We start from the raw sequence: 12,206 nt of genomic DNA, 5'->3' as shown, positions 1-12,206 counted from the left end.
GGGGGGCAACTGAATGTTTTTTTTTTGTGCTGCTTTTAGGAACTCTGTAAACACAGTTATGCCCCCTTGATAGGTACTTTCTAGGGCAATAATTACTTCGCCGTACATCCCAAGTTTTATGTTCTTTGGAACAGATTTATTGATAAATCAAAAGTAATCCAAATATAATTTAAAGATGGTTAAGTATTTCTGAAAGACTATAACGGTCTAAACCAGGGGTTCTCAACCTGTGGATCGCGAACCCCTTGGGGGTCGATTGACGATTAGCCAGGGGTCGCCTAAGACCATTGAAAATACGGATTGTATTTGTCTACTCTTCTATTGCTGTATGTGAGTGTCGGGGGGAGGGGGTCGCGGCAGAGTGGGGGAGTTGTAAAAAGGGGTCGCCTAGAATAAAAGGTTGAGAACCGCTGGTCTAAACAGACTTGTCACTGGTTTAGCCAGTGCTTTCAAAAAAGGAATACACAAACAAAATATACTAGAATGAAAGGGATCCAACTGAGTGTAGTTTTTATTAGATTGGGAAAATATTGAATTATGTCCCATGTGACTTAAATTGTATGGTTTCTCGAGTTGACAAGGTAAATTATTTTTTTTTTTCTCATTTTTTTTTTTAAATTGAACAATGCATGAAAAAAAAATTTATTTACTTTTTCAAGTTGAGAAGCGCTTATGAAGTTGACAAAGCAATGTGTCTTACTAAATGTTGCGAGAAGAATCTACTTAGAGATTTATTGAAACTCACACATTTGAAGCTGAACTGTTGTCTTTTAGCCTAACTGCTCCTGTTGATGACTAATTCACTACATATACAAAAGAATTTTGTTTTCCGACAATCATTTTTTTTTTAAATATGTATTTTTGTTTAACTACTTTATCGCCTCATATCAAGGCTTAAGAAGACAGAAAGCGATGGTAAGACACTATAGAATGTACAGACCTTTCAGGGAATGAAATTCTATCCAAGGCAAAAGACAGAGAAGAATGGAGAAAGACGGTTGACAGATCTTGTGTAGTGCCCCAACGGCCCAACAGACTAAGGCAGTGATTCCCAAAGAGGTCTATATAGACCCCCAGGGGTCTACGAAGACTTCCAAGGGGTCTACGAAAGTGAAAAAATAAATTTGGGGTATATGATATGTCCATGGGGGTCTACGATAATGGATTTCATTTAAGCAGATCATGACTTTAATTTTCTCATTCCATTAATGTTTTTATTTCATACACTAGGCTATAGGGCCTAGTCGCCTATATATGATTTGCACCTTAGTTATTCCTTTAAATATTTATTCTGCTAATCAAATGAAATTATTGTTGTATTTCAAGATATTTAAATAGATCAATTTTGTCTGCGTGTAAGAAATGTAGATTGTACAGCGTTGATTCTTTAAAATTGTTATTCAGTCCTTTCTTGTCAAACAAGCGGTTGTCGAAGTGACTTTTTATGATGATATGAAACTAATACGCTGGAGTAACATTTGATACAATACCACCCTGATAAAAAGATTAAGGTTTGAAAAAGTCTCAAAGACCCACACAATCTATTTTTAACATCGTTTAGAGAAGATGTTGGTTTGTGGGCGTCTTACAAGAATTTTTTTTACTTATAACCAAATACGGAAAACACTATAGATAATACATTGATTTTACCAGCTGTTGAAGTAGTTTTAAAAACCTGTTTACACAGACCTACATCTTATATTATTAAACACATTTTTTAAGCAACATAACAATTCAAAGGCACATCTGTGGTATGAGTTATAACAGTATAAGCTTTTTATGTAATTCTTTGCAAATGACATACACAGTTTTGGGATTAGCGTGTTGCAGGCTCTGACAGTGTGTATCACTGTGTGCTGCAAACAACCTTAAGGTTGCCGGCACCTTATTTTTCCTTAGCGTTGACCGACGAAACCTGTCCCATGTTAGGGTACAGCTGCAAAGCAGAGATTTGAATTCAGTTTTCCTTCAGCTAGGAGGGTTGCAAGCAAAGGCTAACGAGTCCCTCTCGCCCAAAGCTGACTGGTTTAGGCACCAATTACTCGCTGTTGCCCATTCTCCTGTTAATGAAAATAGTTCCGCAGTTCCAAAATTTGAGCCAGAAATGAAAGATCAAGAAATACACAAGAAACTGCTCTTTACGAAAACCTTTGCAATGAAACTTAAGGCTAATTAATAAATTAACTAATATTAGATGTTTGAAGGACTATTTCATAGGAGAAAAAAATCATTTATGAAACATAATATCCGTAGCAACGAATGATGAAACTGCAAAAAAAAAAATCAAATATCCAGTGTATTTGGTGATTCCAGTGCTACATATTGTTATTTCAATTGATTTAAATATGAAATTTTATTAATAAAATGGAAAGATCTCTTATAACTAAAATGTAGCTTTGAATTACTTGTTACCTCTCTTCGACTCACAACAGTTCATCATGTGTGGAAATCATGGAGTTTAGGAATTTGAAAAAATGCAATATAAGACGCAGGGGGTCTACCGAAAACCAGAAAACATGTCAAGGGGTCTACGAGACAAAAAAGTTTGGGAACCTCTGGACTAAGGAATAGGTGAAGATCTTTGTTTAAGTTCGCATTGGGGTTTTCATAAATGGATTTGCTGGTGTATCCCATGTACAGAATACGGAAAGATTGATAACATAAGCATAACTTTTTTTGTTTACAAAGCTTGTATCAACTCACTCTGCTTGTCTGCCTGTCTGGTACAAATCTTTAACACGTTATTTCTCCGCTTTCCAGATCAACTTAAAACATTACACATTTCTTCCTTTTTGAAGATAATGAATGAATCTTTAAAAAAAAAAAACATAACCAATTAGTTAATTAATAATAGAAACTTCTTATTTTTAAAAAAGAAAGTGGAGATAAATCTTGCAGTATTTAGAGATGTCAGTAATTACGCGGTTCTTTTATATTAGCTATGTTTTTTAAGTATTTTTTTTTTAATTTGTACATTTTTATACCACTACAGATTTAACTCTTTAATCTCTTCCACGTGTAGCCCTAAGAGATTCTAATTTTCTTTGAATAGAGCTTACATGGCAAGGTTTTGTCTTTACAGTTTTTACATCTCTCGCAAAGCTCCTCTTTTCATATTTGGTGATTCTCAACGGTTCCAGTAGATTGAGTAGCTCATCCCTCTCAATCCCCTAGAGCAGCATAATAGCCTCACTTTAGAACGACAAAAAAATGGCTTAAAAGTCTGTACAATTAACTGCTTTTATGCAAAAGGAGGAAATCTTTTTTGAGAATTTAATACATTTATTATAAAGTGTAGAGATGTAAACGTTTAAATTGGGTAGGCTATGCCTATACTATTTAGCAAATAGGTTGCGTGTTTCTGTATGCGTCAAATTACTAGCGAGTTCTTAATTACAGACATGTAGTCGAATAATACAACTCCATAAATAGAGTGAACAACCAACAGGTGTATGAAGTATATAACTGTTTAATTCACAAACGGGGGCAGTCTAGTCTCAGTCACTACCATGTACGATGTTACCTCTATGAAAGCCTAGCCTCAACTGTCCGTTTAATCTCGCTAAGCTACAGTCTCGCTTTGGATCTTATGTCGTCATAACTGCGTTCACTATCAGTCACCTAAAGTGCGTCTCTACAAACCTAGGAAGTCAATAGCGCACTCTAAATCGTGCATATCGCCATGACGAATAAAATAAAATATAAATAAATAAAGAGTAATAATAATAATAATAATAATAGTCTTACTTGTCCGTAAGGAAATGTGTCTTACAATTTGTGCATGAACTTTTCAAAACAACTTCTCAACACTGGATGTACCAAAAAGAAAGCTATTTCTTCATTTATTTTGTTTGGGCGGGGGAGGGGGGGTACATAGATGACACACAGTAATGTGGGTGAGGGCGAATCTTAAAAAACCTTGGATGAGACCAATCGGAAATTCTTTTGAGGCGAGTTTTGAATTCTTGAATTGCGTGTAAGAAGATACTAAATGGATAAGGCGAATCTTGAAAAAAGATAAAGCGAATCTTGAACAAAAGTGAGGCGAATCTTATATTATATGGATGAGGTGAATCTTGTAATATTTGCATGAGGCGAATCTTGAAAAAAAAAAGGTGATGCGAATCTTCAAATATATGGATGAGACTTACTTAGACTTAGACTTAGGTCCTCCCGCGCCGTTCGGCGCATTGGGCGGCAAGCTGTCTCCATAATGATCTGTCACTGGCAATGTCTGAAGCCTCCTCCCACCTGGTGTCCACTGTTCTGAGGTCCTCCATGAGGGTGTGTCGCCAGGTAAAACGAGGACGTCCCTGTTTGCGCTTTCCTCGTTTTGGCTTCCATGTTATCGCAACTCTTGGTGTGCGTAATTCATTTTGACGTAGAACATGTCCCGCAAACCTCATGCGACGCTCAGTCACAACCTCACTAAGTGTTCGACTCCCAGTTCGGCATAGGATTTCCTTGTTTGAAATCCGGTCTGTGTAACTGACTCCCAAAATCCGTCTCAGCCATCTCTGTTGAGCCACATTTAGTCTTTTCTCAATTTTGACAGATGACTTCCACGTCTCACATGCATATGTAGCAGTTGGAATGACGATTGTGTTGAGAAGGTGTATTTTTGTCTAGAGTCCAATGGCTTGGCTAGTCCAAATAGGCTGCAGCCTTTGGAAAATGCTCCCTGCCTTTCCTATTCGGCATGCTACATCATGGTAAGCATCTCCATCATTTGTTATGATGCTGCCAAGGTACGTGAACTTGTCCAGCTCTTCAAGCTTTGACTCGCCAAGTCTGACGGGGACACCCCTTGCCTTATATCCCACTCGCATAATTTTAGTCTTATCCAAGTTTATGCGGAGGCCAATTTTGGGTGCCTCTCTGTCTAGGCTCTCCGTCATTTCTTGAATGCATTTATTTGTAGCCCCGAGTAGTGCAATATCATCAGCAAAGTCCAAGTCCGTCAATCGGAGTTGTTCATGCTATGGAATACCAAAGGCAGTCTGGTTCATTGCTCTCCTCATTATATAGTCGATGGCTAGGAGGAAGAGGAAGGGAGATAAGATGCACCCCTGTCTCACACCTGTCTCGATTGTAAAAAACTCTGTTGTTCCCTCTTCTGTTTTAATGCAGCAACTAGACTGACTGTAAAGGTGTCGTAGGATCTGGACGAATTTTTCTGGGATACCGTATTCTCTAACTATTTTCCATAGTGATTCTCGGTGGACACTATCAAACGCTATGATCGTTAGCCGTTGTTGGTACTCAAGACTTTGTTATATGATATTTCGTAAAACGAAAATCTGCTATGTACATGATCTGCCTCTTCGGAAACCTGCTTGTTCTTCTCTGAGCCTTTCATCTACAGACTGTTGCAGCCGTCTCAACAAAACAGTGCTGAAAACTTTGCCTGGGACAGAGAGGAGAGTAATGCCCCTCCAGTTGTTGCAGTCTGCCAAGTTGCCCTTTTTTGGAAGCTTTACAATCACTCCCTTTTGCCAGTCCTCTGGGACTTTTGAAGTTCGCCAACAGAGATTTAAGAGATCAGTCATTCTGTTAACAATGCACTGTCCCCCATATTTTAGCGTTTCTGCTGATATCATGTCTAGTCCTGGTGCTTTGTTATTCTTTAGCACTGCTATGGCCATGGTAACCTCCTCAGCAGTTATTGGGTCTGTCTTGACCTTGAGATCATTGTCAGGAGAGGGGTCCTTGAATATGTAAGTTAGGTCTGGCGACAGTTGGTTAAGGGTATCTTTAAGCCCATCTTGCATCCTGTTCTTCTTTCGTTAACAAAGTTTTGCCTTGCTTGTCTTTTATTGGTGCCCCATGTCCACTCTTTGCTCCAGTGAGATCTCGGACAATACGAAGGATGAGGCGAATCTTGAAATATATGGATAAGGCTAATCTTGAAAAAAAAGGTGAGGCGAATCTTGAAATATATGGATAAGGCTAATCTTGAAAAAAAAGGTGAGGCGAATCTTGAAATATATGGATAAGGCTAATCTTGAAAAAAAAGGTGAGGCGAATCTTGAAATATATGGATAAGGCTAATCTTGAAAAAAAAAGGTGAGGCGAGTCTTGAAATATATGGATAAGGCGAATCGGCTATAGATCTTTCAAAAAGAGCTTCCTAAAGAGCTTGTAAATGGTAGAGCCGTATGACTACCGGGTTGATGTCGTGGGTTCGAGAGCTGGAGAAAATAAGATAGTCTTGGTGTAAACATCCTAATGAGGTAAACATCCTAATGAGGTAAACATCCTAATGAGGTAAACATACTATTGAGGTAAACATCCTAATGAGGTAAACATCCTAATTATGTAAACATCCTAATGAGGACACTAAATATTATTGTTAACCAAAAGAAAACATCATAGACCAGTGAAGCCCAAAAAACGGCCCGCGGGCCAAATCCGGTGGTTTTATCCGGCCCGCCATGATAATAATGATAATAATCTTAAATATTTGATTTGTAAAGAAAGTGTGGCTGTTTAAAAAAGTAAACATATAAACGGCAATATAAACAAAATGATGCCATTCTTGCTTTGAGCCGCGAATAAAGATTGTTAAACTAAGCCTAGAGATTGTAGGATCCATGGGAATATTTACCAAAAAGAGACAAGAAAATGAGACGGTGGAAAATAGCTACAATGATAATTGATATTCACATTCTAAGCAGAGACGTGAAGCCATTTTCCGACGCGTAAAAACAAAAGATCAACTTCAAATATCCATTAAAGAGATCCAATACAATTGTTTCAGGTCAATTTCATTCATTTTTTTTTTTTTGTACCTTTTCGGTCATGTGGCCCGCGACACGAGTGTCGGAAACGAAAATGGCCCGCCGGTCACTGTCATAGACTACAAGCCACGATAAAAGATGATTTAAAATTTCATCAATGTCTTCTGACAATCATGACTTGGGCACGAAACTTAAACTTAACTTATTTTTTCACACTTCTACTCACACACACAGTAACACACACACGCAAACATCAAACATAGATACTCTAGAATGCAGAAACACACACACGCATTTAATCATAGACATATCCAATAAAATACACACATATATGGACGTAGCGGCTTTGTGGTTTAGTGCTTGGCTTTCGTAGCGAGAGTCTGTAGAGTTCGAATCTCGGTGAGAACTGGGATTTTGAATTTCAGGATTTTCAGGACGTACCTGGGTCTACCCATTTCTAATGGGTACCAGACATTAGTTAGAGAAATATATAGGCGGTTGGTCGTTGTTCTGGCCACATGACAACCTCATTGACCGTCCGCCATAGAAACAGAGGATCTTTACATCATCTGCCCTATGGTTCACAAGATCTGATACGGGAGACAGACTGTTAAACAACTGACATCTCATTTCGCCTATTCACTTATTTGGAATTTGTTCTTGGCCAGCGATACTGTTAGCAAAAAGTAAAAAATCTTGTTTGAAGTCAGAAATTTTTATCATTGTCGAAATTCGCTGACTCTCTCTCTCACGTACACACACACACACACATATACACACAGAAACACACCTGCTGAAGAGCAGAAAGCAATCGATAAAATGATAATAAATGAATTTATGCAGGGAACACAGACAGCCAAAACGGCCTCTCTCCGATGTAAGGATTAGGTCAATGCGATGAATATGGGTCAGGTTGTAAAAATAGCACATTATCATACCACCCCGAGGGTGAGTCAAGGACACGAGGGCGCTCGATCGATGACGGGCAAGCGGTACCAGGTTTTCCTAACACCCCAGGATAATTTTTTTTAGCCTCCACCATTACAAGGGCCACGCATTAAAACGCGTATTTTTTAATCTATAAAAAAGTTTCCCTTTTAGACCTAGCGATCTATGAGGCAGATGATGTAAAGGTCATCTGTTTCTGTAGTCCACGATTAACGAGGGTGTCATGTGGCCAGCACAACGACCAACCGCCATTACTTTTCCCCAACTAATGTCAGGTACCCATCGGAGATGGGTGGACTCAGAAGCGCCCAATTATCCCGAAATTAAATCCGAGTCTTCATCAGGATTCGAAACCGGGACCCCCGGTTCAGAAGTCAAGCGCTGAACCACTCAGCCACCGCTGACAAAGGGCTGTTTATTACAGCGCGTATTTTTAAATCTATAAACATTCAAATTAATGTTTGGAAATTGTTAATATTCTAGATTCGAAATACACCCAAAGTTTAGAGTGGCTGTGTTGACGTCTTCTTTGGCAGAAGATCCGAGCTTTTGGTTTGAATCCTTTAACGGTTAGCCGATGAATATTAAGTCTAATTAAAACTAATGATATATTTATGGATGAAATATATATATTTATGGCTCCTTCTGTCTCGGAAGACAATAGATGCGCCAAGATGAATCACTGGCTTTGGTTTCGTCTTGAGACAGGGCAGAATCTGGAGTGACTGATCAAGCCAATATTGACACAGTTCGTGCCTTAGGTAAGCTGACAGGGCAGCTTCATGGAAGATAATTCAATAATCTGTAAGATAAGTCCCTAAGATAAGATAAGTCATTAAGATAAGCCATGTGCATCTGAATAAAAACTTATAGATTTGCCTCCCTCGGAAAAAAAAAGTTTAAAATTGTTGATTGGGAAAGCAATTTGAGAAAATGTTTTTCGAGTACTGAAAACAAGCCCTTTGGGTAACTCCAGCAAGACACGAACTCCAGCAAGACACGAACTCCAGAAAGAGGAAGACTGAGGAGAACAGTAATGATTTGAACGCTGGACGGGTAAACAATTTTTAGAAAGCTTATATCAACTCTGTCTGTCTGTCTGTCCGTCCGTCTGTCTGGTAAAAGGTGTGTACACGATATTTCTCTCACTCCCATTCTCGGATCAAGCTGAAACTTCACACAATTATTCATTGGTCTTTTTCTGGTTGGCCAATATGATTAATTGGGTTCTCTACGGTCTTACTAGTTTTTTTTAATGACTTCCCAGCTCTTTCCTGTCCTCTCGGGTTCATCTAGCACACTGTATAGCCACGTTCTTTTTGGTCTTCCTCAGCGTCTTGTACTCTGGGGGTTCCACCCTAAGGCTTGTCTAGCTCTGTTGTTGGTATCTTTTGTAAGGGTGTAAACAATCCATCTCCACTTTCTCTCTAAGATCTGCACCTCTATATTTCTCTGTCCGCCCCTCTCGCACAATTTGGTGATTTCTATTTGGTCATACCAGTGTATTTTTAAGATATTTCTCAGACATCTGTTGATGAAAGTCTGTCCTTTTATTTTTTTTTCTTCAGTTGCTTCAGTTGTTCTCCGTGTTTCAGAACCATACAGTAGGACCGCCTTGTGATAGATTCTTTTTTTAGTCTTGTTAGAGAAGGGAGATTTCCTATTTGGTTTTAGCTGTGTAAATGTCTGACGCGCTAGATTTAAACGAAGTTTTATGTCTTCAACTGTTCCACCTGATACATTAACTACACTCCCAAGGTATATAAAACTATTTACTTGGTTTATGATCTGAAAATCCACTTCTATGTCTCCAATTTGTTTATTGTTTATTTTAAGTACTTTTGTTTTTTGTTGGGTTTTTCTTTAGACCTTTTCTTGCATATCCTGTAGTCTGTGATAATAAGGCTATGTCATCTGCGAATTTCAGATCTTCCAGCTTTTGTGTGAAAGTTCATTGGATACCTTTCCCTGAGTTAGAGTAGGCTTCTTTTGTGACCCAATCCAATACTAGAAGGAACAAGAGTGGTGAAAGAAGACATCCTTGTTGTGACTGGAAATTCCTTTGACAGTTTGCCACTTTGGGCTACTTGGCAGGTGAAACCATCATAAAGGTTTTTGATTATTGTTATTACTTTATTTGCGATCCCGTTATATCTCATTACTATACAGAAGGATTCTCTGTCAATACTCTCAAAGGCTTTTTCAAAGTCGACAAAAGTTTCATAAAAATTTGATTCACATTTCTGTAATTCATAATACTGTGGATTACATCAATAACGGTCTATTCTAAAATAAATATATTGTTTATTATATTATATTTGTTAACAAACCAATATATAGTGTTTGAACGTATATGTAATTATCTAACAATCGGATCTAATCAAATTCATCCGGAACATCATGCAGCATTGTCATTTACGCGGTAACTTTTTTTTTAAAATGAGTTGTTCTGAAGGGCCCCTGAACATGTATAGTGATGAGCTCACACACACTGCGCAGCAGCCGTTCTAAGCTTGAGTCAGAGCACGTGTCACGATGTAGCCAATCCCTGGAAGCCGGCACTGAGACGGCATATTTTTGCTAAGCCGTCTGCCAGAAATGAGAGAACGAAGAAATGGTAAAAACACAAGGTATGAGTTTGTGGAAGGGGCGCGTCTCTTTCCTCCTTTTCTTTTCATCCCAGACCTTCAGATTTCGTAGATATTTTTTTTTCTCTACCTTTTTTTTTTTTTCTTAAAAAAAAAATTATACGTCTGGCATAAGTTGAACTCGTGAATTGCTTCCCCTTCGGTTTCCAACACGCTTGTTCTCTGAGTTTACACACAAAGTGAGCCCGGTTATTTCCACTTACACACCCGCGGCATAGGGGCGCGCGCTCACACGCACACACACCAACACTTACTCAGATATCTGGCAACAACCATTCCGCCCCTCCCCCCTTTTTTTTCCTTCATTTTTCCCCCCTTCTTCCAACTGTTCCGTTACGTGGTTTATTGACTGTCGGCTAAAAGAGAACCACAACAACACACCGGCAGATAACTGGAACTGCACTTTAGTGTTTTCTTGTGTGGATGTGTGCTCTCCCTTGTAGTTTTCTCCTTCGCTAAAGGGCCGATCTGTTAAATATGTATGTGCTAATAATGAAATAATTTCCAGGGATAGACCGTTGCTAGACACCATGATCCGTTGCTAGTAGTATACAAATCTAATGTGTTTACGTTTGTGCAAAGGCGATTAGAGATTATCAGAATATATTCTACACTGTTTCAAATGATTTTCTTTCTTGGTTCTAATGCCTAGAAAACTGTTATACGGTAAATAGGTATAGGAAATTATTAAATATGCTTAATTTTTCATCTATATTTTTCTATCTTTTCACTTTCGTAGGTTGAAGATGGATAACTAAAAGAATCAAAACAAAAGTAGGACCGGATATTTAAAGCGTGTGCGTTAACTCTTGATAATCGTTTAGAGTTATCTGCCCGCTGACTTTTTTTTAGCACTACATTTCTTTTTCTTCTTCTTTTTGTTTTTTTAATTGTGTGTAACTGGAGTTGCAGACAAGACTAAACTATTAGCATAAGGGTGTAGTGTAGACCGCACAGGACTGTGATATATCTCGGAGTTGGGTTCGGATCTACCTGCATCCTCAAAGGTGAGTAGCGTATAAACAGTCTGAGTTTGTCCGGGGGTGTGAGCATGTGTTGGCTGTCCTGTCTTGTCTGTTAGTACCTCATTGTTACTGCTGCTGGAGAACTTGTTGTCAAATTAGTCTGATAGGAGAGGGTGGTAATGGCGGTTTTGTGGTGTGGGGCTGTAGTGGTAATGGTAGTTACGTGGACCAGGAAGAAAGGGGGGGGGGTCCGTAATATTCACAACATGTGACCATATTGTTTACACTTTAAGGTCTCTGTAAGTTGTTCATAGCGCAGAGGCACCCTGCATTAAAATGATGACAATAGGCTTTCTGTTTGCCTGTGTGTGTCTGTATGTAAGTGTCTCTCGACTCAATGTATGTGTGTGTCTGTCTACTTCATCTGTGTGTCTTATGTAAGTGTCTCTCTATTCAATGTGTAAGCGTGTCTGTGGGAGTAGAATACTCCTCCTGTGTGTCTATGTATGTCTACTCCATGTGTCTCTCAATGTGTGAGTTTGTCTCTGTGTTTTGGGTGTCTTTACTCAATGTGGCTGTCTCGATGCGATTGTGTCTCAGCTCCATCTGTGTGTCTCTGTAAATGTTTCTCTACTAGATATGTGTGTGTGTGTGTGTGTCTGTTGGAAGTTCTTCTCCATTTGTGGGTCTCTGTTTCTCTCTCTCTAAAATGTGTGCGTCTTACTGTGTGTGTATCTTCAACATCTATCTATCTATCTATCTATCTATCTATCTATCTATCTATCTATCTATCTATCTATCTATCTATCTATCTATCTATCTATCTATCTATCTATCTATCTATCTATCTATCTATCTATCAGCTCTCAATCTATCAATCTATCTATCTATGTATGTATCTATCT

At 38.7% G+C, this 12,206-nt stretch overlaps 1 protein-coding gene across 3 annotated transcripts in view; it reads left to right on the top strand.

Annotated features, from left to right (window-relative positions):
- The first annotated feature begins 10,686 nt into the window (after positions 1–10,686).
- The window catches only part of LOC106074678 (dihydropyrimidinase-like), an 85,293-nt gene continuing 83,773 nt past the window's right edge, over positions 10,687–12,206 (top strand). For 2 of the 3 annotated variants that reach the window (XM_056043910.1, XM_056043908.1), the window contains exons 1-2: positions 10,725–10,880; positions 11,076–11,343. The gene's annotated coding sequence lies outside the window, so the exon portion shown is untranslated. Of the gene's footprint in view, positions 10,881–11,075; positions 11,344–12,206 lie in introns of all 3 variants that reach the window. The other variant, XM_056043909.1, reaches the window with a different exon arrangement.

The sequence above is a fragment of the Biomphalaria glabrata genome, chromosome 10, assembly GCF_947242115.1.
Source record: "Biomphalaria glabrata chromosome 10, xgBioGlab47.1, whole genome shotgun sequence".
Classification (NCBI taxonomy): Eukaryota; Metazoa; Mollusca; class Gastropoda; family Planorbidae; genus Biomphalaria; species Biomphalaria glabrata.
The sequence above is the reverse complement of the archived record's forward strand: the minus strand, read 5'-3'. Positions and strand labels throughout refer to the sequence as shown.